The sequence below is a fragment of the Rattus norvegicus genome, chromosome 1, assembly GCF_021556685.1.
Source record: "Rattus norvegicus strain SHRSP/BbbUtx chromosome 1, alternate assembly SHRSP_T2T, whole genome shotgun sequence".
NCBI classification, from domain to species: Eukaryota; Metazoa; Chordata; class Mammalia; order Rodentia; family Muridae; genus Rattus; species Rattus norvegicus.
This window is the reverse complement of record NC_141534.1, coordinates 257,101,062-257,125,728: the sequence shown is the minus strand read 5'-3', so window position 1 is coordinate 257,125,728 and position 24,667 is coordinate 257,101,062. Positions and strand designations below refer to the sequence as shown.

General features: G+C 49.6%; 1 long non-coding RNA gene and 1 other non-coding gene across 2 annotated transcripts; one reads left to right on the top strand and one right to left on the bottom strand.

Moving 5' to 3' along the window:
• Positions 1 to 1,243: 1,243 nt before the first annotated feature.
• LOC120100110 (5S ribosomal RNA) lies at positions 1,244 to 1,362 on the bottom strand. Its single transcript, XR_015656118.1, has one exon. It is a non-coding gene; the product is annotated as a 5S ribosomal RNA (ribosomal RNA).
• A 12,969-nt stretch (positions 1,363 to 14,331) lies between these two features.
• On the top strand, positions 14,332 to 23,774 carry LOC120100041 (uncharacterized). The gene is made up of 3 exons (XR_015655458.1): positions 14,332 to 14,421; positions 21,941 to 22,108; positions 22,717 to 23,774. It is a non-coding gene; the product is annotated as an uncharacterized LOC120100041 (long non-coding RNA).
• Positions 23,775 to 24,667: the final 893 nt, after the last annotated feature.

Genomic DNA, 24,667 nt, shown 5'->3' with positions numbered 1-24,667 from the left:
AGCAGCTTGGTTATTTGTTAAGGTTTTCTGGGGTTTTGGAGCACCTCACTGTTAGGGGCAGTTCAAACTCAGCGGTTTTAATTATTAATCAGGTCAAAGGCTGATGACAATTTTTCTCTTCAGGGGAGCGTCTTGAGAGTTCACAGTGGGGCATGTCCAGCCCCTTGTCCTGGGATGGATTGGGAGGAATGGGCAAAATGATTGAAGCCAGAGCCGTCTCGAGTTCTTAATGGTTCCTCACCAGACAGACTGTTTGGAAAGTCCTTTAAGCTGCCTGTGGGCTCATTGTAAGGAATGTAGGTCTCTACACTTTCCAAGGATGTGTGCTTTTTCCGAGTCGAACAATTCCAGGTCAGCGGCGCACGTGAACACGTCGTAAGTGCCCTCGCAAAGCAGAGCACAGAGGAGATGGAGACTCTTCGTCTGTATCCACGCCGGATGCCACCTCCCTCCCGGTAGCAGAGGGAAGGCCACCTTTTTGCTAAGCACACCGAGGAAAAGACTGCGGCTTTTTCTAGCTTGGGGCTGTAACCTCTCCAGACTTGCGGATTCTATGTTTGCCCCGCCTCCCCCACAGCTCTTTGGATCCCCAGAGATCTCCCTTCTCCTCTTGGCTTCAGACTCCCAGCTTGACAAAATCCAGGAGAGTCTTCCCCTCTGCTTATTTGTCAGCCATTCCAAACAATTCCAGCAGGGGCTGCCTCTCACCCTGGTTGCTAGGCAGATTCCCTGGTTGCTAGGCCACTGCTGTTTCTCCCCAGCCTGGGAGAGACACGCAAATCTCCAGTGACCCACTGAATCCTGTACCTCCCACCCAGCAGCAAAACGAGTAGATCCTAAATTTCACTATGTGTAAACCCCGTGCCCAGTGTAGATCAGTTCCAAACGGGAGAACAGGCAGCAAATCCCGGATGTTCCTTCTAGAGGAAACCGAGTATGCTATATGGATGGTGGCCAAGCCATCTGGGAAGGTTCTCTGGACAAGGGTCTGGACTTGCCTCCCTGTGAACTCTCAAGATAGTCGCTGGAAGAGAAGAAAAATCGTCTTCAGCCTTTACATGAACTTAGAGAATTTTCTCTGGTTCAAGGTCTGACATCTTCCACCTTACGCTCAGAAAACATCTTTTTTTTTTTTTTTCTTTTTCTTTTTTTTGGAGCTGGGGACCGAACCCAGGGCCTTGTGCTTGCTAGGCAAGCGCTCTACCACTGAGCTAAATCCCCAACCCCTAAAGGGAGTCCAAAAAGCCTACAGCACCCGATATTCCCAGGCGGTCTCCCATCCAAGTACTAACCAGGCCCGACCCTGCTTAGCTTCCAAGATCAGACGAGATCGGGCACACTCAAGGTGGTATGGCCATAGACAGAAAGCATCTTATGGGCAACAAGAAACAGCCCCGGTCCTAGGGGTGAAAGAGTATTAATCAAGTTTGAAACACTGAATTTACTGACTTATCATGAGACTACCACTTGGATCTCAATGATTCTATGAAGATATCGCCTTTGCTCTGTGGTGGCAGAGTTTACAGGAAACAGAATATAAGCGAGTTTCAGTGGACACCAGTTTGTTTAAGAAAGATTTATGGCCAGGTTTGGTGGCACACACCTTTAATCTCGGCTTTCCAGAGGCAGAGACAGGTGGATCTTTGACTTTGAGGCCAGCCTGGTCTATAAAGAGAATTCTAGGACAGCAAGGGCTGTTACACAAAGAAACCCTGTTTCCAAAAAAAAAAAAAATTATTTATATCAACTTTTTTTTTTAATCTTCCTGTTATGTGTAAGGCAAAATGCTAGGTGATTTTTCAAGATGGCATTTAAGTTCCCACATCAATTATGAGGAAGACAGAACACTTAATCACATTTCATTAAAATATTAGTTCAGGGGCATCAGGATGGCTCAGTGTGTAAAGCAGCTCACCACCAAGCCAGACACCCCAGGTTTGATCACAGGAACCCACTGGAGAAAGGAAAGAAATGGCTTCTGAGATTTGTTCTGACTCCCGCACACAAAATAACTGGAAACATTTTCTTATAAGCAGTTTAGGTTAAATTGTTACCATCTGGAGGTCTTGATAGGGTCCACTTTTCGAGGTCAGTCTGGTCTAGGATATCGAGGAACACACAGAGAAATCCTATCTCACCCCCACCCCCCATATAAAAAGGCAGAAAAACTCTGGAATGTAACAGGTGGCAGCAAGAAAAATCTCAGACACAACATACATCAGCGGTTGAAAAAGTCTTTGTTAGGAACAAAGAAACAGACAATATGGCACACAGGAAGAGCCACTGAAAAGAAGGGGAGGGGGGAATCCTGAAATCTGGTCTCTCCTCAAGGGTTGGGGACTTTAAATGGTCTTTGAGGGGATCTTTGTCTTCTAAGTTAGGTTTGTTCAATTTAAACAAAGCCAGGGAGCCTGGTACAACTTTTGGGCAAACATATCCTGGTCTGGCCTTGAACTTATTAGATCAATCTGCCAGCAAGGAGGCCTAGAAAGAAAGAAAGAGAGAAAGAGAGAAAGAAAGAAACAAACAAACAAACAAACAACCCAGCCAAGCCTTCGTCGAAGGTCAAGAAGAAGCCAGAAGTTGGCCATCTTATCTTTATTCTCTATCTGTGGCCCATCTCCCTGTCTGCTTATTGGGAATCTGGTTAACATTCATTCCCTCAAAATGGTTTGACTGGGGCTATTCAGCTAAGACATGAGAGAAACCACGGTTTGACTCTAAAGTTGGCTTCGTAGAATCTAGTTGTCTGGGAATGTACAGGTGACAGGTTTGGGGAACATTTTGCTAAAGGAGACCGAGGTGCTGGTTGGCCAGCCAAGGTGTTTCCTAGAAATAAGAGCCATGTGGAAGTAGAACTTGACTGAGCCTCTATCCAGAGATGACAAGAGTATTACCCGGCATGCCTCACTGTTTTGTAGCTTCTCTGAGAGGAGGGCTTTGGATTCTTGTTAGCAGCGAGTAAATACTAGAGTCCAGGAGACTGGCAGAATATAGGAAGCTCGGTCTGGCTCAGTGGGCATTTGAATGGGACAGCACAGGCATTAGAGGGGCTGCCTTTAGAGCACCCAAGCAGACCGTGAACCCAAGGTCTTAATTGGAAGGAAATGTACACAAATCCTTGGGGCCAGCGTAGTTGGATTAGGTTCACTGAACTCCGGAAGAGACACACAGAAGCCTGTAGAGAAAGGGGACAAAGAAGTACCTTTCTCTACAGAGGCCTGGAGAATACTCCCACCCAGGCTACAGAGCAGGCTTGTAGCAAATCCCAGACCTGGGGCCAGATCCTCAGAAGAGCCTGCATGGCAGGTTCTAGCAATCGAGTTGACCTCTAGCTGAAGCTAAAGTATGAGCATGCTCTGTAGTCAAGCCGCAAACAACTGAAAGTGGGGAGCAAGGAATTCTGGGTATCCAAAAAATATCTGTTACTGGGAATTATGGGGAGTCTCATCTGGGTTGCCAGATGACAACCAGGGAACTTGGGGGTCTCTCTCTTAAGGTTCTTAATAAAATCACTTAGAACAGACTCAGACAGTAGCTTGAGGACAAAAGAGAAGCCCCGGGCAGGCAAGCTGTAATCTCAGCAGTTGCCAGGAAGAGGAGAACAGAGGAGAGAAGGGGGAGGGTGGAGGCCGTGCTCCTGAAGGCAAGCAGAGGTCAGCCAGACAGCCACTCGCTAGGAGGCTTTAGAGTAAGGAAACCCAGAGTCTTAGGGAAAGCATGCTTAGAACGGAGAAAGAAGAAAAGAAAATATACTTTCCCCGTCCCCCTGAATAATTTCAAAAGGCAGGCAAGCTAACACAGCCTCATGATTGTGGCCCTGCATAAGCTACTGTGGTAGTGGTTAGGGATTCTGGGGAAGAAAAGTATGTTGTTATTTTATTGAAAGAGTAAATTACTCCACCTATCTCTTTAGCATGGCTTAAGGTGGACCTGCTCTTTGGGGGGTGATCCCTTAGCCAGGCCAGAGATTTTAAATTTCTCCACCAATTCTCCCCTAATGGGCCTTGGTTGCCACTTTGACACATCCACTTTCTTTCTTTTTTTTTTCTTTTCTTTTCTTTTTTTTGGAGCTGGAGACCGAACCCAGGGCCTTGCGCTTGCTAGGCAAGCGCTCTACCACTGAGCTAAATCCCCAACCCCTTACCTTTCTTTTTTCTCCTTTCCTACCCTTATGTTTTTCCTTCCTTCCTTCCTTCCTTCCTTCCTTCCTCCCCTCCCTCCCTCCCTCCTTCCTTCCTTCTTTCCTTCCTTTCCTCCCTCCTTTTCTGGGGTAGGGCAGAGGTGGAGGTTGGCGGTGGAGACTGAACCGAGTGCCTTGTGTGTGCCAGGCCATTGCTTTATGGCTGAGCTATAATCCCAGTCCTCTTTGACGTCTTGTGAAAAAGTTTCTTTCCCAGGCCGTTGTCCTTGAACTCAGTCTTCAGCCCAGACAGGTCTTCAATTTGTGTTCCTCCTGCCTCGGCCTTCCGAGTAACCAGGATATCAGTTCTGGGCCACCACTCTTGGAGTCTAGCCTCCTTTTTCTTGCAGCAAACTTTTCGGGGACTCGATGAGAGTTATTCAGAAGAAGAAAAAAAATCTGTGCTCTGTGCACTGTCTGTTTCTCTCCTTTTGTAATTCAGGGGTTTTGTCTCTCTCCCACCCCTTCCCTTCCCGGTTTCCTATTGAAGTACTTTCTGAACAATCTCAACCTTGTCTGGACGCCAGAGATTTGCCCAGCTTTGGGCCAAGACAGCCGAGGGGGCTCCAGGGCCCCTGCAAATTTAGCAGGACCGGGCTAGCAGCTGTCTCAGCAGGATTTGCATGAAACAGCTGGTGGGGCCAGGGCAGAGAGAGGTGAACTCTCAAGAGAGGAAGAAAATTGAGAAAGAGAAAGATGGAAACAGCTGCAGTTGATAAGGTCTTCCTGCCTGGACCGGTCCACGCAGAGGCTGCTGGGGCCCTTCCAGCGCAGGGGCTGCTGGGGCTCCAGCTCTCCCCACCTGGCTTTATTCACAAAGCAGCAAATAACTTAAAGTGAAGCACCCTGGGCTATAAACTGGATGGGGACAGCGTCAGATGTGGGACTCTCAGCTTGGGGCAGGGCAGGCGATGTTTACTTGCAAGGCTTAACAGCACTTGGGGCTGTAGTGAGGGTGGGGGTGGATTACATCCCTGCCGCTAGACCATGACTGTTTGGGGGGGGGGTTAGATCCAATCAGAGTACAAGGCATTCAGTTGAAACAGAAGAGAAGTCGAAGAATGTGGGCCTCCTCTGCTGTTTTAGTAACCTGGGAGTATCTCAGAAATTTGCATGTGGCTCTGGATGTGCCCACTTGGAGCCTCCTTCCCCACTTTTAACTGTCTTACACGGGTGAGCAGTCGTTTTTACTTTATTTATTTATTTATTTGTCTGTTTATTTATTTATTTAATTTTTTTTTACTTTAAAGGTGACACGGTAACCATGGTAACCATGGAAGGCGGTAAGGACTTGGCTTATTGCTAGCAGGTCTTTTGGAAGGGAGGTTTGGAAGGTGTCGGTTTACCAGGAGTTTGGTGGGAGGACCTTTCTCATGTCCCACTAATAATCTGCAGGCTCAGGTCTGGTTCCCAGGCAGCTGTGTGGTTGAAGTGAAATCTTGATTCTCTTAGTAACTTGATGGCTTAGTTTAGGCCTCAGGTTGCTGTTCCATGAACTGCCTTGAAATTTAATCACCCAAATTTATTTCCTAGAGTGTTTTTCACAGTCTCCTCCTCTAGGCCCATTAGTCACCATCCTGTGACCTGACAGAGCAGTTATTGAAGGCCTCTGTGGTTTTTTCACACTAGATTTAGGGGTGTTGGGAACTCTGCAGGCCACTTCGAACTTGAGTCATGGTTGGGTGGGTTTCCCCTCAATTGATTGTGAACCTTTTCCAGGGTATCCTTAGAGGCCCACAGGGACAATACCTATGCCCTATCCTTCCTTCAACAGAGAGGTGGCCACTACTTCTAGAACCAGTGTTCCCAGGCTGGGGGTTCTATTGTCTTTTGTTACATCTCTTATGCAGCCATCTTCAGTGTCCCTTTTAATAACATGGAGAGAACATACACATTTTAAAAAGGTCTTACTTTTATTTTGACACAAGGTCTCCTATATCCCTGTCCTCAAATTCCCTACCTAATCAAGAATGACCTTGAACTTCTGATCCTCCTGCCTGAGCCTCCCAAGTGCTGGGATTCAGGCCACCCCACCATGTATGCTCATATAGCGCTGGGGATCAAACTCAGCCTCTATGAATATTACATAAGCTCTCTACCAACTGAACTACATCCCTAGCCCAAGAGAATACATTTTTTTTTCTTAAAAATTGGAGGTACAGGGACCAGCAAGATGACCCAGCAGGTAAAGGCACTCACACCCCTGGTGAACCAGTTTATTACCTGGGACTCACACAAAGGTGGAGGAAGAGGACCGTCCCTACAGAGTTGTCTTGCGACCTCCATATGTTCATGCCTACACACATCCACACCAATAATAAATAAAGGTCTTAATGAAGGGTGTGAAAGTAAACCAAGCAAGGGTGGGAGCGTAGAGCCTGGCAAGGCAGAGCAAGATACAACAGACGCTAGCTCTCGGCTCTCACTTCCTCCTGGAACCTTGGACATCTTCTTATTCATCTGGTTTGGAAACATCCCTACAAAATTTCATTTCAAGAAGAGTTCCATAAATTAAGCATTTGGCCACCTCCTCCTTCCAAGTGAGGTTTCCTCTCCTGAGGGAGTAGGACTGTGAAGATCCGGAGTTGAGTTGCGATCACCAAGCAACAGATGTAAATACATATCCGGCCGACAGGGGCTCTGTAGAAGAGTCTTGATTGTGTGGCCTCCCCAGTCTGTCCCCTCCCTCAGCCCTGGTCTGGACACTCCTGCTCTGTGCCTGGCTGGCCTCTGGAAGGGTGTGGCTCCACAGAGTTTGCTTCTCTCCCGCAGCTATGCTGGACCAGTTAAAGTTTATTCTGTAGAAACCTCCACCAAGAAGTCAAAAGATGAGGTTCCTGCTCTTAATAGATAATTTTTATTGGTTTTGCAATAAACGTATGAAATAGAAACAATAGCAATAAACTATCCCAACAAGAAATCGAAAGGCTCAGGCCTCCAAAGCCCTTCCTGCCTCTTCTTAATGAGTCTCTAATTTATAGAGCGGCCAGTGGGCCTACTTTTCTTTCTCCAAGCTTTGTAAAAATCTTCCATCATGGAGGCTGGGGTGCTCTGGGCCCTGGTGAACTCATTTCCGTATGGCTGCTGTAATGAAAGCTGAGATATAGCAGAGTCAGGCAAGAGGACGGGGTGTTGTCCCAGTCTGGATCTATTCCTGTTTCTTCTGACATAGACGATCTTTCCTCTTTGGCTTCATGTTTGTCGCCAGAGGGTAGAATAGGAGAACAATTAGGCTAGGAACTCATATTGGAGATACTGAGGGCCACAATTGAATTTAAAAACAAAAAACAAAAAACTTACATCAATGTATTTGTTTAATGTGCACGTGTGTGTGTGTGTGTGTGTGTGTGTGTGTGTGTGTGTTCACGCACACGGGTCTTGAGGAGGTACTCAGTGCATATGTATGTAGAAGTCAGAGAACAACTTGTGGGAATTGGTCCTCTTCTACTGTGTGGGGAACAAACTCAGGTCATCGGGCTTGGCAGCAAGAGCGAGTTACCCAGTGAGCCATCCCATCAGGCAGGCTCCACAGTTTAACTTTCAGAAAGCAGAGTAACCAGGGGGGAGGCATAAAAGACACCCAGAGGGCTTAGCCAGCAGGTTTCACCTTTGAAGCCTCTATCTTTTTGGAAACTGAAGAGTATTTTGGTTCAAGGTGTGAGTCTCTTCTCAAAACTCAAACCAGCATGCTCAACAGCACCAAGAAGAGGAATGATAGTGATGCCTTTGTAGATAATAATGAGTCTTCCTCCGGGCGGTTTTCAGGGGGTGTCTCAAGCAAGCTGGGAACCCTGGGTCCCTGCCCCACAGGAGTTTACTTGCTGGGTCACTGGCAGTGTCAGATGAGGGATAGTTAAAGTCAGGACCGTTTGCCCTGAGGCTTGAAGCTCAGGGAACAGGTTGCTTGTGTTCCCCATCATGCCTCAGAGGAGGTACAGGCCTCCTCAGGGCTCATGCACACACACACACACACACACACACACACACACACAGAGAGAGAGAGAGAGAGAGAGAGAGAGAGAGAGAGAGAGAGAGAGAGAGAGAGAGAGAGAGAGAACTAAGTGGGGTTTTCAATCCCGCCCTTCAGGGACTGGATAGCTCAGGGGTCTGGGTGGGTGGGAAAGACCCTGGCAGTCCGTGGTGACGAGAGGGCACAGATGGTCTTAACTAGAAATCGTAATGCTTTCATCAATCATGGCTAGATTGATACTCCAAATTCCTTCCTGCTTGTCATCCTCTTCCGGTCGTTCTTGCACTCTGGGCTCCTTCTGCCACGCTCCTGTGAGGTTGGAGCTGGGGGGTGAACCTTTACCGGGGAATCTGTAGCCGCACCCCAGCTCTCCGCTCACCCCCCTCACCCCACTTTCTCCCTCCTCAGTGGGCTTGAAGGAAAGACCGCTGACTTTGCAACCTACGGGCCCAGAAAGTCCCCATCTATGGCACGCTGTTATGCTTCGAGGACACAGGACTATGAACTCGAAATTGTCTCGCCTTTGTCTCCTCCTGGCAGGTCTTTAGAGCTCGGGGAAACAGTGGAGCGGTACAAATCGCAGTGGCGTGGTAAAGCCCCCCTTACTCCTGATGGGCTGCCTGACTCATACCCGTTTCCCTGGCAAAAAATAAGTTTTTGTTATTGCTGGCTTGGCAGAAGCACGGAAGAGTGCGCGAGGATCTACTGCCCCATGCATCACTGGCCAAATTGCCTGAGAAATCCCAGCTCTAGAACTTTTCATCGTTGGCTGTGATGTACTGAGCAGAACGGCAGCTCCATTTCCCCAGCGTGGCTCAGCGACGCTGGCACTTAGCAGATCCGCTCTGCTTGCAACTCCCAGCAAATATGGCTTTTCCTCTCCCTTCCCCTCCCCGTGGCCCTTTTTGCCCCTCACCCTTTATCTTTCCCATCCCCCTGTCTGCTCATCAACCCCCTCCCTGCTTCTACCCAGCAGAGCCGTAGCTGGAGAATCAGGAGGAGGCCCACAATGTCATTTTCCCATCACTCTGCAGACGATTCCACACTAATGTTCTTTTAATGCTGTGATGCTGCACTAATTAATAAGCATCCTGCACAGAGGCCTCGCTCAACTCTCCTCCCCTCTCCTCCTCTTCCCTCCCTCCCCGCCCCACCCCGCCCCTCCCCGGCAGCCAAGGAGAAGGCCTCCTGCCTGACATCTTGGCGTCTGGCAGCAGAGAAAGGATTTCACTCCTCTACCTGAGCTGCCTGATATTGCTATGAGAGATAACTGTATACGAACCAATAATCTAGCCTGACAATCCAATTTACTGACCAATAGCGCACAATCCACCATGTCATCGGCAGTGGGGAGGCCCATAAATTAGTTCCTAGTAATTTATTCTGATCAATAGAATGGGCAAAGTCACTTGTCTCTTTAATCAAAGGCCTTCTCAGAGACGTCAGTGCAGGCTGCTGTGTGGGAGGGAGCCAGGAGGCCGTGGGTTCTTGGCACCACATCCCCTCACCCCTGGCTTCCAGAACCAAGCAGAAAACCTCCTCTAAATGGGAATGGAATGGGAGGTATCTGAGGTCCAGGCTGCCTATCTCAAGTAGGAAATGTGGGTTTCGAAGAAGCCAAGGGCAGAGGTGACCCAGATTATGGTAAACAAGAATTGTGCTGACTCAAAAGACATTGTATCTCTCTGGAATGTTCAGAATCTTCCTTCTTCCCTATCACTGGCAGCCCCCAGTCCTTGTACTGGCTGTGAAGAGAAGGTTCCCAGGCGATGGGAATGTGTCCTCCCAAAGCCTGCTACGCAGATATCTTCCCACCAGCTCTCTGGAGGCTTAGCAGGACAGAGAATTAACTCTGAACTTCAGTTCTTTTCTGGGGCACTTTGCATCTAGACAGGAAATCCACATTAGCCCTTAGCAAAGTAAACAAACTCCCTTATCTGCCTCATCTGGCTCAAGGAGAGGTCGTGGTTTACAGGCCTGCCCAGAGACCTGTGGTCCCAGGATGTCACACATTCTTGAGAGGGCTGTTACCTGAGACATTTTTACTTGCCTTTTAACATATCAGCGGTCAGCATTTCCTCCCTGACTCTTGGGTAGCTCACTCCATCATCCACCAGGAGCCCCGAGCCCCAATTCTTTTATACAGTCTAGAAATTTCAAAAGGGCACGGGGGTTGGGGGGGCACTCTGCTGAAACCTGATCAGTAGGGAGACTGAGACAGGAGGATTGAGATAAATATTAATTTATTAAGTAATGCTATATCATTTGATTGAGTTACTAAAGCCTCTTGCTCTTTTAAGCAGATACTGTTATTAGCCCCACCGACTCACAGAGAGCCTAAACAGCTCGCCCCAGGCCTTAACAGCTAGGATCTGGTTGAGCAGGAATTGAAAACCAATCACTCTGTCTCTTCTCCACCATGCTAATAAAGAGGCAGAGGGAATTTCCCTCACCCCATCCCTGCAGGGTCAATATTTTAGTCTAGGAAGTAAACCAACATTAAACACCAACGGAAGAGATACAGATGTATTAGAGGTACACGGACAAGAGCCACATAAAATCTAAGGTTTGGTGTGTGTGTGTGGGGGGGTGCAGATTGGGTTGGAGAGACTGATGATTTCAAATACGCAGAGCCCACATGAAAAGCCTCCCCAGCACTTCAGGTATGTGTGTGGGGAAAAGAGACAGGAAGATGGCCAAGGCAGGAGTGTGTGAATGTTTCACCTACATGCATGTGTGTACCATGTTTGTGTCTGCGGAGGGCAGCTGAAGACATCACGTGAAGACATCCAGAGGCATCCCATCCGCTGAAGTAGAACCATCACGTGGGTGCTAGAAATTGAACTCAGGTCCCCTACAAGAGTAGAAAGCACTCTTAACCCCTCTGGTCTTAACTAGGGCTTTCTGGCCACCAGCCCAGCTGTGGAGCGTCAGTGAGAGACCTGTCTCAGGGAATAAGGCAGAGAGAGATAGAACAGGCGGCCCACCATCGTCCTCTGTCCCTGCCCCACTGCCCCCCACACTGAGTTCCAGGGGACTGAATGGTTTAATGTGCATACAGTAGTTATTTTTGAGACATGGTGTTGCCATGGAGCCCAGGGTTGGCCTAGGACTTTCCATGTAGTTAAGGCATGTATTGAACTCCTGATGCTCCTGCTTCTGCCTCCTTATGATGCTATTACAGGCATGTGGCACCACGCCCAGCTTCAGTTCACATAAGATGAAATTAACAAATGGGTAAGTAATGTGCTGAGATGAGCACTGAAACATAGTAGGGCCATTTGAAGTGTTTGTTGGTATGAACAAATCCACAGAGGTCAAGGGACAATGTTATTGGGACTCTGAAGATATACCACGTCCTTGAGATGCTTCGCTTTTTGAGAACAGTGGCCTATTGCCTCCCCTTCACCCCATGTCCTCCTCCACCAGAGAGATAAAGAATGGTCAACGTCTACTATCTCCTTGGAGTAGTAGAGACGGTCCAAATGCTTCTCCCAAGGTTTGTTCCCTCTTCCAGGCCCTGGGAGAGAGACAGTGCATTGGCCTTGGGGAAAGAGACCAATCTTGCTTTAGTGAGAAGCTTGTCCTTCCTTGGTGGGAGGGAAGGTCAGTCCGGGGGCTGTGGTGGCTGCAGGGACTGGGGAAAGACACCGTACTCTTTGACCTAAGCAGGGTGTAGAAGACAGCAGAGTTTTGTAAAGAACAACAAGGCAAAAGTTGGTTACCTTGGGTCCCCTCCTAACTCTGCCACTGACTGTGGGACCTTGGCCAAGTCACTTCAGGTCTGACCTTGATTCTGAACTTGAGACAGAGCAGAATGGAGGGGGGTGGGGACGTACAAGTCTCCCACTCTGACATAGTAGAGTTCTGTGTGAGGCGGTGGAGAGGTCTGTTGGGTTTTCTCTGAGCCTCCTGTACCCTGGCGCTCCCGACCCCCACCGTCAATACAGGGAAATCTGAGATGTGTCTGACTATTATAGTCACCAACTGCAACAGATGTCATTTCTGAAGCTGGGAGAACCAATTACCTTAGGACGGAGGTTTCTTTCTTCTGTTTGTTTGTTTGGATTTTTTTTTTTTTTTTGAGACAGGCTTTCTCTGTTTCTCTGTGTAGCCCTGGGTGTCCTGAACTTGCTCTGTAGACCAGGTTGCCTTTGCCTCCTGAGAACTGGGATTAAAGGCCTACTTTACTACGGCCTGGCTCAGATGAAGGTTTCCTTCTTTCTTTCTTTCTTTCTTTCTTTCTTTCTTTCTTTCTTTCTTTCCTTCCTTCCTTCCTTCCTTCCTTCCTTCTTTCTTTCTTTCTTTCTTTCTTTCTTTCTTTTTTTAAAGATTTATTTCATATGTGTGAGTACACTGTCACTGTCTTCAGACATACCAGAAGAGGGCATCAGATCCTATTGCAGATGGTTGTGAGCCACCATGTGGTTGCTGGGATTGAACTCAGGACCTGTGGAAGAACAAGCAGTCAGCGCTCTTACCACTGAACCATCTCTCCAGCCCTGAGATGAAGGTTTCTATATCCGTTACCTTAATTGTGACTTTGGTTCTGTCAAGGTCAAAGCTGGAACTTCTGATTTTAGGGAGCATCGGAACCCTACTAGCTAACCCTACTAGCTTCCAAGGCTGCTCATGGCACGGAAGCTCATGCTAACGGCACAGGTTCACCGAGGCACAGTGTGGAAGCAGCAAAATTCCACTTGAAATTCTAAGCTCCCGTGACTGTCCTTGGATCCTGTTCTGACCTCCCACCCCCATGTAACTGAGCTGAGCTGCAGGGCTGGGGTACACAGTCATTGGTGTGATGGGGCCAGGTTGGAGGCCCGAGGTTAGCCCAGGGTGGCTGCATGGCAGGTGGAAACAGTTTCTGGTGAGCAGGAATCTGGCACCCTCTGCTGACCCTGAGGCAGGAGACAGCTGGTCAACCAGGCTAGGTCTGTAGCCATTGGGAAGGGGGAAGGGTGGGGTCTACTGCTAAGTGGCAGCTTACTAGTCAAAAGAGCAGTTCCCCTCTCTGAATAGATCATTTTTATTGGTTTTGCAATAAGCTTATGAGACAGGAACAATTGCAATAAACAAACTGAACAAGAAATCGAAAACGTGGCCCCCCGAAAGCTGTTACTGAGCCCTTCACACCTTCTCTTAATGAGTCTGTAATTTACAACAAACTCATCACCCCAGCACCTCCAGGGTTCTGTGGCCGGGAACTCATGGCCTCTGCCTGGGTATGGCTTGTCACCTTTTTAGGTGCCTGAGCCTTGGTTCCAGAGGCAGTAGGGGGCTCTGGGGAATAGGAGGAAGCATGACTTCTGGAGTCCCTGGTCAGACCTTGCTTCAATCATGGCTACCTCTGTGTGTCCCTACTTTAGATCTCCACTGAATGGAGGAGGCTGGTTCCCGGGAACCTTTGTACTCCAGCTTTCCGCCTCGACCTTCTCATCAGCCTTAGGCTGATGATAGAAGCCAGCTTCCTTTTAGATTTCTAGACTAGTGCTTTGAGCGGAAGGCCGTGATGGCCACACTGGCAAGGAGCTGAGTCTTTTTGTTCCTCGGGAATAGAGGCACTGCCAGGACAAAGCCATGCCTTCCTGTCTCACTTTGCAACAGGTTAAGGCTGAAAGTGGGGTAAATACTCCCCTGCAGTCTGGTCATGGATGAGGCCAGGGCTGAGTCTTCTCTTTCTGGCGGGGTTGCCCAGAGGAAGCCGCATCTACTCCCTCAGCTTCCGCTCCTGGCTCCGTGGCAGCTACGGAAGGACACAGTTTCTGTCTCTGCCATAGATTGAAGTTCCCATAAGCATTCCCTCCCGCCCGCCCCTTTTGTTACCAAGTGAAGCCTTTCCTCACTGTAGCTTCCAGTTCTGTCACCTGACCCTCCGGAGGTCCTTGCCAGGCCCCTGTGTGTTTTCTGAGCTAAGCATGGGGTAAAGCCCTTAGGGATGGGACCTGCAGCCCTGACCAAACTGTGACCATGCTCCCCTCTCAGTGACCAAGGGCCTCATTGAGGTGCCTGCAATCCTCAGGAGTGGCCACAAGATGTCAGTGCCAGGCCATACAAATGGCTCCTGTCCTGCAGAGGGTGGAAGGAAATCAGACAGCAAGTCAGAGACACCAATGTCGGGCACCAGTCTCAGCCTCGGCTCCTCCCTCTCTCTCCAACTCTTGACAATTCTTTGTATCTCTTACATGCTCCCGATTCTTTGTCCCAGATGGCGGATGCCTAGAAGGCTTGAGGGGTGGAGGTGGATTGGCATCTTTCTCTGGGAAAGGTAGGGAGCCAGCATCTCTTGTGGAAAAGGATCCCCTCTCTCCACTGTGTGTGTGTGTGTGTGTGTGTGTGTGTGTGTGTGTGTGTGCACATTCACGTGTGTCTTCAGGCCATTCTAAAAAGTTAATGAGTGTAGCAGTAAATATACGTATATACACACACATATATATGTTCCATTAAAAAAACTAGAACAATTTTTACACCTTTTCATCATATAGAAATGATAACTTTTTGAGGAAATAAACGTGCATTTAAACATTTTTACAGCAATGCTTGTACTGAACATTAATACCCCACATTAATAGGTACAACTTTTATGTTTTAATCTACCACTTAAAAAAAATTAAAACCGAGGTTGGGGATTTAGTGGTAGAGCGCTTGCCTAGCAAGCGCAGGGCCCTGGGTTTGGTCCTCAGCTCCGGAAAAAAAAAAGTTGCCAGCTTTGGGGTTGCCTGTATTTGTGGGTGATATTGTATTTGTGTCTGTATAGACAAAGTCAGATCTGGAAGGCCTTAGAAATGTTCGAAGTTGGCAGTGTTGACATATGACCATGATCCTATAATCCCTTCACTCAGGAGGCTGAGGCAGGAGGATCACCAGAAGTTTGAGGTTAGCCTGGACTACATAGGGAGCTCCAGGCTAGCCTGGGGTTACAGGATGAAACTTTTTAAAATGAAAGAGGAAGGCCGAGAGGAGTGGGCAAGGAAACGACTCAGCCAAACCTCTGAGTTTACAGATGGGGAAACAGGTCCAGAGGTCTGCAACTGAGATGTCCGGTGGAGCTGGCACCCCTGCCCTCACCTCAGCATGTGATAGCTTTTGCCCGGATGCCTTGGTTTTCCTAGTTTACTTCTTAGAAAGGCCTCCACTTTCTCATCCACCAGCAGTTTTCTGAACAACACCAGAAGGAAACACAAAGAAGGCAGGGATGGAAGGAAGAAAGAAAAGGCGGTAGCGTGGGGGCATTTGCCGTTTCGGTGTCTCTCCTTGACAGGTGTGGATGCTTCTGAGTGAATGTGTCTCACTGCAGCAGATCTACCTGTGTGTGTGAGTGAGTCTGAGACCCCTCATGAGTGCCCCCTCAGAGCCAAGGACTTCTTGAGGTGTTAGCGCTTTGGGCAGGCAGTGGGGAGCCAAGGCGTATCCAGTGCTGGTGTGCTTGCTTGAAAGTGATGGGGTAAGCGTGAGTGAGTGAGAGAGGCTGCCCCCTCTCTAGCTTCTTTGTCCCCCACCAGACTGTCCCCTCACAACCCCAAGGGTTTTGATGTCCCTGCCCCAGTGGCAATGAAATCCTTTATCGGTTGAGGCACCAGCCCCCGTGTCGGGATTTCAAGGTTCCTGTCGGTTCCATCCATCTTCCGGGGCCTCCCGGTATTAGCATTGATCTACAGGGGAAATGGAGAGAGCGGCTGGGTTATTACGCACCCGCCCGCCTTCCCTGGGCTGTGATTGAGTGCACACAGAGAATTTTTGAAACATGGCCACCCTAACTTATTCTGTCTTCCTGCCAATAGCGTGGCATGGGTCCAAATTACGGGTCGATACCAGCTGATCTTTTTATGTTAAACTGTGATGGAGTTGCTTCTGTGTGGAGATGGGATTAGGCCCTGGGCCCTCATTTAAAGGAGAACTTTTGGGGTGGGAGAGGGGGGAATCCCAGAGCGGGCAAGGGGAGTGGTCAGCGAGGCATAATGTTGGGCGGGGTGGCTGAGGGCACACAGTATGCGCCGTGGTACGCACAGGCTTGGCACTGGGCCTGGACTGCATGCATGCTTGAGGAGCCTCAGAGCCAGCTGCCCTGGGGCCCCTAGGCTCCCTGCTCCTGCTTGCTTTCCTCCCTCCTGGTCCTCCCGACACCAGGGACCCTCAGCTCCCCCATCAGACCTTCCAGTCCAGTCAGCCAGTCTGCCCCTCCAGAGGCCCCTCCTTGCTTCCCTCCAAGGATAGAATTCCATTTCCCTCCAGCCCTTTCCACTCTTCTCCCCCACCCCCACCTCTACACACCTGCACCATCAAACGGGTTTGTCTTTAACCTCCAAACAGGTAACCTTAATTAAAGAGACAGTGACCCCTTTTATGAGTTTGGCCCGAGTTGGGTTTCAGGGCCCTTGTCACTAGAGGCTCACATAACGTTAACAAAAGCTTGCTGGCCCCAAGAGGAGCTGTCTCCCTCATGGACATACTGAGGTGGGGGCACAGGGTAGCTATGGGGGGAGTCATGGGAAGAGGGAGCCATCTTAGAGTCAGGAGCCCCAGTGACTGAATCTGTGAGAGTGGTGTTGAAGGGGAGTAGCCTAGATTCTCCAAAGGGGACCATGGAGGTACCTTTGGAGTTTGATCCCACAAAAGGACACTGTGTGGATCCTAGCAGTATGGTGGTAGCTCCTTGTGTCATAGATGAACTTCCAACAGGGCCTCCTGTTCATGTCTGGGGCTCTTCGATCATGCACTTGTCTTACACTCTTCTGCTATAAAACTGGAACTCATTTCCCAGGAGAATAGGCTGGCTAGAACTCACTCTTAAGATTAGCGGCCTTTCTTACATATTTAAGGAAAAGTAACTTTATGATAAGACACAACTGCTAATAAGTATAACAACACCACTCAGCACATGGCAGAGGACGTGAATTCTGTCCTGTGTCTGGAGGTCCCGATGCTGACGGCGCGCACACACACACACACACACACACACACACACACACACACACACCCCTTGTAAGGGAGTTGCTCTTCTTCATGAGGTAGTCAGTTCCAAGCCTTCATGTGCCTGTGGTTCACCATTTCACCTGATCGTCCCTAAGGACCCCGGAGTGCAGGCCACTGCTCTCGGCTGCTGTTATGAGTTCAGGCCCTTATCTTATGTTCAATCGCTTCTCAACTGTTGATTTTTAACCAAGGGCTTCCCCAGGTCCTGTAAGGGATGTTTGTTCACCCTTTGATCTGCTTCTTTGATATCCTTTGTGGAGTCTTTAGACTGGAGCAGGTGCCCAGCCTGCCACACTTATTCATTCAACAAACTTGGGCAGTTGAAAGGAACCAGTGCATAATTGATGATTTCCGTAAGCGAGGGCTTCCCCGAAAGTAGGGTACACTCCCATTAACCAGAGGCTGATAGATTTTCAGTTATCTGCTTGGAGAATTAGTCACCTAAATGGCTTGACAGAACAAAACCTAGGGCTGGGCCCCAAGTAGATGTGTGGAGGAGAGACTCCCCACTCCTCAATTTCTTCTGCTACCTCCATTGTGACACAGGGGTTGGCCAGACAAAGACACTTAGCTTAGCGGGGGGTGGGGGGTGGGGAGTGTGGGGGTGGGAGGGTGGGGGGGTGGAGGGTGGGGGTGGAGGGTGGGGGGAATACGAGGATAACAATGAAGAGGCAAATGATGTGGATACGAAAGTGTGTGTGTGTGTGTGTGTGTGTGTGTGTGTGTGTGTGTGTGTGTGTGCGTGCGCGCAGATAGCACACAAGCTAACGCTAGCAACATCCTGAGGCTATCCCTCCCTATCGGATGTCTGCCCTTACTCGTCTGCCCCTGCGCACACAGAACATAACCGACTCTCCTGAGCAGCGTTATCTATTATCTACGTTATCTACGTAGTGTGCGCGTCAGGGAGAGCACACACCCACAGAGAGAGGTCACAGCCTCTTCCAGGCTCTCTGAAGGAGGGATCTGGAGGCCAGAAGGGTTGGGGCATAATTGGGTTTGGCATTTCCTACCTCCGCTGCCCAGGAAGCTCTCTCTGTTTCATCTACAGCCTGATCAACCCCTGTCATGTGCCTTTCCACATGGGCGCCCCCAACCCCCCAACACACCATGCTCTTGGAAACTTCGTTAGTACCATTAATCTGCTGACCCAGGCAATTCACCGTCTCTTCCTGCAACTCAGCCTCACCCCTCCCCAGACAACTCCTGACCAGGCAGAAATACTCTCCTGTTCAATCCACCCCTCTGTTGGCTCACCCCCCTCTTGCTTCCTCCTTCCCCTTTACTCCTGTCCTGCAAACCTTTCCAAATGTGGCATTTTGCCTGTCTAGTTCATGCTTGCCACCAGTGCCTAGAAGCAGAATGGGTCCCATAAGGTGGCCCCTTAAAGCCAAGGGTATGGGGTCAAAATCTGGCTGCTAGGGAACCATACATGGGGAAAACAAGGATGCGATCCAATATTAATGTTGGCACTGGGCTAGATGCCTTTACACGGCTTATTCAGGACATAAGAGGAAGGTGTGATTTCCTCTACATCTTTTTTTTTTTTTTTTGGAGCTTGGGACCGAACCCAGGGCCTTGCGCTTGCTAGGCAAGCGCTCTACCACTGAGCTAAATCCCCAACCCCTCCTCTACATCTTTTAAAACTGCTGCTACTGACGTTGTTTTTGAGACAGAGTTTCGTTTCACCCACGCTACTCTCAAATGTACACTGAGGCTGAGGACCTCGACTTTCCAATGATTCTTCCTCCAACCGCTGAGTCCTAGGATCTCAGGTGTGTGCTACCACATCTGGGTTTATGCCGTGCTGGCAATGGAACCCCGGGCTTCCCGAGTGCCAGGGGCCAGCTACTCTGCTGACTAAGCTACACCCCACGCCCTTGTCTGTTTTTTTTTTTTTTGTTTGTTTTATTTACATTTTTTTTTGCGTGATGGCCTTGTCATGTGCCACAGTGGACACGTGGAGGTCAGAGGACAACTCACAGGAATTGGTCTTCTTCTAGCCCGAAACTGGGGATCAAAATCAGGTTGTCAGGCTTAGTGGTAAGTGCCTTCACCTGCTGAGCCATCTTCCTAGCCCCTGGTTTGTTTGTCCTGGAAATCACTATATATTCCAGGCCAGCCTCGCCTCACTACCCTTCCCTTAGCATCCCGTATGCTAGGACTACTGGTGTGTGCCACTGTGTCTGCCTCTAGTGCTCTCATTTAATGGGGAGGGAAATAGAGGCTGGGGCAGCTCCTTTTAAGGGATAGCAGAGAAAAATTGGAACACAGCTCTGCCGGACTCAGGCCATTGCTTCTGTTTTATAGAAAGGAAGAGGACTTCCCCATTTTCAAACTTGGTTCTAGGAACCCCCATCCTGCCCTGCGTGGAAAATCCTTATGTAAAAGACCCTGGCTTGAGGGCTGTCCTATTACTCTGTGCCAAAGCTAGGCATTGAGACTGAAGAGTGTGTGTGTGTGTGTGTGTGTGTGTGTGTGTGTGTGTGTGTGTGTGTCCGACCGTCCCGCCTGTTCTTTTCCTGTCTGCCAAGAAAGGGTCCATGATGTCCAGCTCCTGCTGTGCCCTGGTGCCAGGATACAGTGCCTCAGCCCGGTCCAACCTCATAGGAGATGGTCCTGCTTCTTCTCTGGCCTCTGTGGTTGATGTCCTGGGCCCATTGTCCAGGCAGGAACAAAGACTACGGATTTAAGCCCAGTGACCAGGCAGCTCTACCAAGCAGAAAAGACTGTCCCCCCTCGAAGCTGGGCCCAGCCGTGGTGGGGGGTGTTAGGAGGGGGACCTTGAGAGAAAGAGGACAGGGAACCTTTCAAAGTAACTAATTAAAGGGCCTTTGCCTGCCCCCTCCCCCTGGGTGCCTAATCTCTTTGGGGCAGTAGCCAGACAATGTGCCCGCCACCCTGCCCCCTCACTCAAGTTTTAAAACAAGAGACAACTTGAAGTTAATGAGCGCCACCTGACGGGGGTCCCCTAATGAGAGGGGGCTGCTAGGCAGCTCACACATTCTCTGGTTCCATGAATAGCTCCCCTAACCCCCTGAGTTTTATTCAACTAGGGCTAGGGGCAGGGGGGCAGAAAAGGAAGGGGCCCTGCTCCATGCGGAGCACGTGGACAGTGGTTTGGTGATGGAAGGAGGCCCACCTCCCCTCCCCCATGGCCCATGCCCAACTTGGAGGCTGAGTTTCACCAGGCTTTGACTGATTGCCTCAGGGCCAACTAGCTCTGTTCCTAGGTCCTTGGTCACTGGCATGGGCTGTTCAATTTTCCAGACAGGACCCTGAGGCAGGGAAGAGATGTTTTGGGGTTGTAGGGCTTGGTGGTAGGTGGGGCCAAGGATCAGGAGTCAGGAGATGTCTGGAGGTAGATTGGAAAGCCTTTCCTGGACATTGGATAGTTTCTGGCCCATACCTTTCCTCTCTGAGTCTTTCATCTGTAACATCTACTGAGCGCCCGCCTTTGATGGCTGCCTTCTCTAGGTCCCAGAGCCCACCTCCCCTGTATCCAAGTGTGGTTCCCCTGTCTCAGCACCTTCTGCTGTCAGCTGAGGTAGTGAGCTGAGAAGCCTCCTCTATAGGTTCATGGGTCTTATTCTTGTCCGTGCCTAGACTTAGGTGTGCCACAGCCTAGGTTGTCTGGAGAAAATGGCGACTAGTTTAATCTTTCTATTCTTTTTTTTTTCCTTTTCTTTTTTTCCGGAGCTGGGGACTGAACCCAGGGCCTTGCGCTTGCTAGGCAAGCGCTCTATCACTGAGCTAAATCCCCAACCCCTTAATCTTTCTATTCTTAAACCAACAAACACTCCTGTCCCAGATGAACTTCCCTAACTGCTCATCTAAAACTTGGGGCCAGGATTTCCTGGAACTCAGGACGCGAGGAGCTCTGAACTCAGACGGAGACTGTGTGAAATGGAGTACAGGCTCCCTACCTTTGCTCTCAGTCAGGGGCTACATGGAATTTCCCTCTTCTAAGAGCCAAGGAAGGCAGAAGCTGAAGGGGTAGCATTCTGAAGAACCCAGGGTAGCTTGAGGTGGAATGAAGGCAGAGGCAAGATGGCATGGGGGTCTCTGGCCATGGAGCTTCATGGACAGAGGTGACTAATTTCCCAGCTACTCATGGTGAAAATACCACATTTCATGCTTTGTTGCCGATCCATAGAAAAGAGTCCTATTAAAACCCAGTGGATTATTTATACAGTTTAAACACATGATGGTCAAACATTTTACATATTTTGAAAAGAACCTAGAGTTATGGCGCCTGCTTGGACCTCATCCATTGTGTGGTGGACTTGTATACTGAGTACACAAATGCTTTCAGTATTAAGTGGGATGAAGTTAAGGGAAAAAGGTTGAGGTAGGGAACGCATATGGCTATTCTGTCCAGCAGGGGGCGCCCTCTCACAGTGTCAACACCCCCTACCTCTATGTCGGTGGATTGGCAATGATTTCATATCCTTTTCGTTTGGTCATCCCAACTCCTGGACCTGTTTCAAGTTTCTCCACAAGGAGCATCTGTAGGACTTTTGGTTATATGGGACTGGGGCTTTGTGACTGAATGCATACTACACTGGTACTCTTACTCACAAAGCTGTCCTGTGTACAAGCCTGTCTCTGCGAGTGGGAGTTGTGAATGTGGCCATGTGTGTGACATGTGCCTGTTGATTGACGTTATTTTCCCTTCTCTTTATCAAGGTCAAAGGTCTCTCTATCCTCCCACAAACCTGGCTCCTGGCACATACATTTGCATGTGCACATACATGTACACAGGCTGTACAGAGGTAGGTGGGCAGAGAGTGACAGGTCTTCCTTTCTGACAGACATTGGGGACTTCAGTCTAGGAAGCATGAATCCCCGGCCCAACTTTAAAGAACGCTCAGGAACACCAAGTCTTCCCTACCCCAGAGGAAGACATTCTAAGTGGTTGAGTCTATCCGGTCAGCCTAGAGGCTCATCGTGGGAACTCACTGAAGAGCCCCAGGAGTTGGGTGAGCAGACTGGAGGGAAAGTTGGATGGCCCCTAGGGCAGGGACAGAACAGTCCTCCACCGGGTCCCTGTGCTGCTTGTCCCTGCCCACCAGGTGGTCCTGCCTCAGCAGTTTTATTACCCACAGGGAGATAATGCCTGCAGGGGCCAGCTTGTTCTGAAGGAGAATGTGCAACCCCACCCCCATGCCCAAGGGCCAGCCTTAGGGGCCAGGCCTGGGTCTTGCTAGATTTCTGGTCAGATGGCTCTCCAAGGGGCTCAGCTAGGATTACCCTGAAGAAGCCACCGACACCTTCAGTCCTAGACAGTCTGGCATGGGGGGGCGGGCGGAGGGGTGGAAAGAAAAGGGCTGAGGGAGGAGAGGCGGGACCAAGGGGGAGGGTAGGCTTCCTCCAAGGAAGACAAGAGAAAGTTTAATTGGGAAGAGGTGGGGGTCTGAAACAGTGTGGATGAAGTGTCTGCCTCTTTGGGCATCCCCGACAGGGACAAGGGAGAGTGAGGGTCACTGAGGGCACCTAGTCTAGTGTGAGGGCTCAGTGCTGTTGACAGGTAGGTGTAAGTGACATGGATTACTGTTTGATTTCTGTTGGTATTTACTGTTGTTTGCAGGAGGCTTGTTCCCATGCTGACAGAACAGCCCAGAGCCTGATCAACTAGTCAAGGAGCAGGACCCAGCCTGGGGATATTTAATCATCTGTTCATGGAGACCCTGTTTATATATCTTCTTCCCGGTCTTGCTTCTCTGTCCCTCTCCTTCCTTCTCCATCCCCTTCTTCTTTTTCTTTTCTTTTCTTTCTTTCTTTTTTTTTTGAGACAAGGTCTTGTTATGTAACATAGGCAGTCTTTAAAACTCACTATCCTCCTGCCTCAGCAGCCCAAGTGCTCCTTCACAGGAGTTCCTCACCTAGTCTGGCTTCCTTCTTTGTCCCCCCCTTATGCTCTGCGGAGGAGAAGCCAGGGACAGCAGAGTCCTGATGACATCTATCAAGGGGGAAGACCAGCCCAGCCTGGAGGAGCCAACACTACCCTCACTGTTCTCACCACAGCCTGCACTTTATTAGAATTTATAAGTTGCCCCGATTGAGGGGGAAAATAATTAACATCCCTACAAATATATCGTAAACAAAATATTTATTAGAAATAAATAACTCATTTATTTTACATATTTCATTTCAACAATAACATTACCCAATTTATCATCTAACATTTTTGCAAGACAACTTAACGACTTACTTATTAGCATTTCCATTTTTCACCCGCGCACCATAAAGCACGGGCGCTCCCCAAATGGCCTGGCACAAGTCGAGCCAGGAGCTTAGAAGACCCTGGGGAGGGCTGTAGATCCTCTGGCCCTCCCCCTCTCTGACACACTCCAACGTATGTACAACTGACAGCTGACAGCACATGTATTCACCTTCCAAAACAGATACCTTCCACTTAAACACACAGCACTGATCCTCCCGGAGCGGGACCCCCCCCAGAAGAGACACACACTAGTGTGCAAATTGACATCCTGACTCATTCCAAACACTCAAAACTCCCACCTACACACTCACAGTCACACGGATGTGCATGCACGCACGTGCACATTCTTACAAGATTGCCCACGGTTCGCAGCACACAGCACACACAGTAAGAGACTTTGCACAATGTCCACCTCATATCTCATATAGCGGGGTACAAAGAGAAATAGCCATCTCCCTATCTGGTTCTGCAGAGTGGAACTCAGTAGGGACCCGAGACCTCTCCCAACCCCCACTCTAACCCCACCCCCACCCCAGGCCTCACCTGGGACTGTTTGGGTCTCCCTCCATGTTACTTTTCTGTTTCTCCAGCTTTGTAAAGACTTTCTGGGACCAACGACTCATGTACATCCCAAACTTCTGCTTCAGGAGGTTTTGCTGAAGAGCCTGGCCTAAGGCTCTTCACTCTCAAATCCCAGGTGTATTGTCTAGAAGACTGAGGACCAGGCCTCCCACAGCTGCCTGGGTTCTGGGCTGGGAATTCAAGCCTGGGGTTCTACACTACATTCCTGGGTCTGGGTGAAGTGCTGGGAGACTTCCAGCAGATGTTCAGTGTATCTGAGACGCCTAGCCTACCTACCCAAGGTCAAGGCTGGGGCTACCTCCTCCTGCTTCCTTCTACCCCTATGACAGGAAAGAAAGGAGCAGGAGACGGGATCCAGATGGCAGTCTGGACTGGAACACCCTTAATGTTTCTATTCCAGAACTGATCTGGGGTCTGGTGGGTTCCTCCAATCAAGATGTCTAGCAGGTCTCCCTAAATGCTAAGAGAATCAAACTGTAGCGTCTCTGCTCACTTCCTTCTCAATTCCTGAGCAGTATACATTCTAGCATACTTCGTGCAGACTCAGGCTGAGGAAACACATGGGTGCGCAACCCCTCAAGGACACACATACATGTGCACGCATGAGTATATCACTGTGAGTTCTCTCCGGCCACCTCTACCTTTAGTACCAGCCCAACAGACGGTGACTGGAGACAGTTTCGGTATTGAGGGTAAAGGCTGAGATGTTCCCTCTGAGTGGACAGCTTTTCTG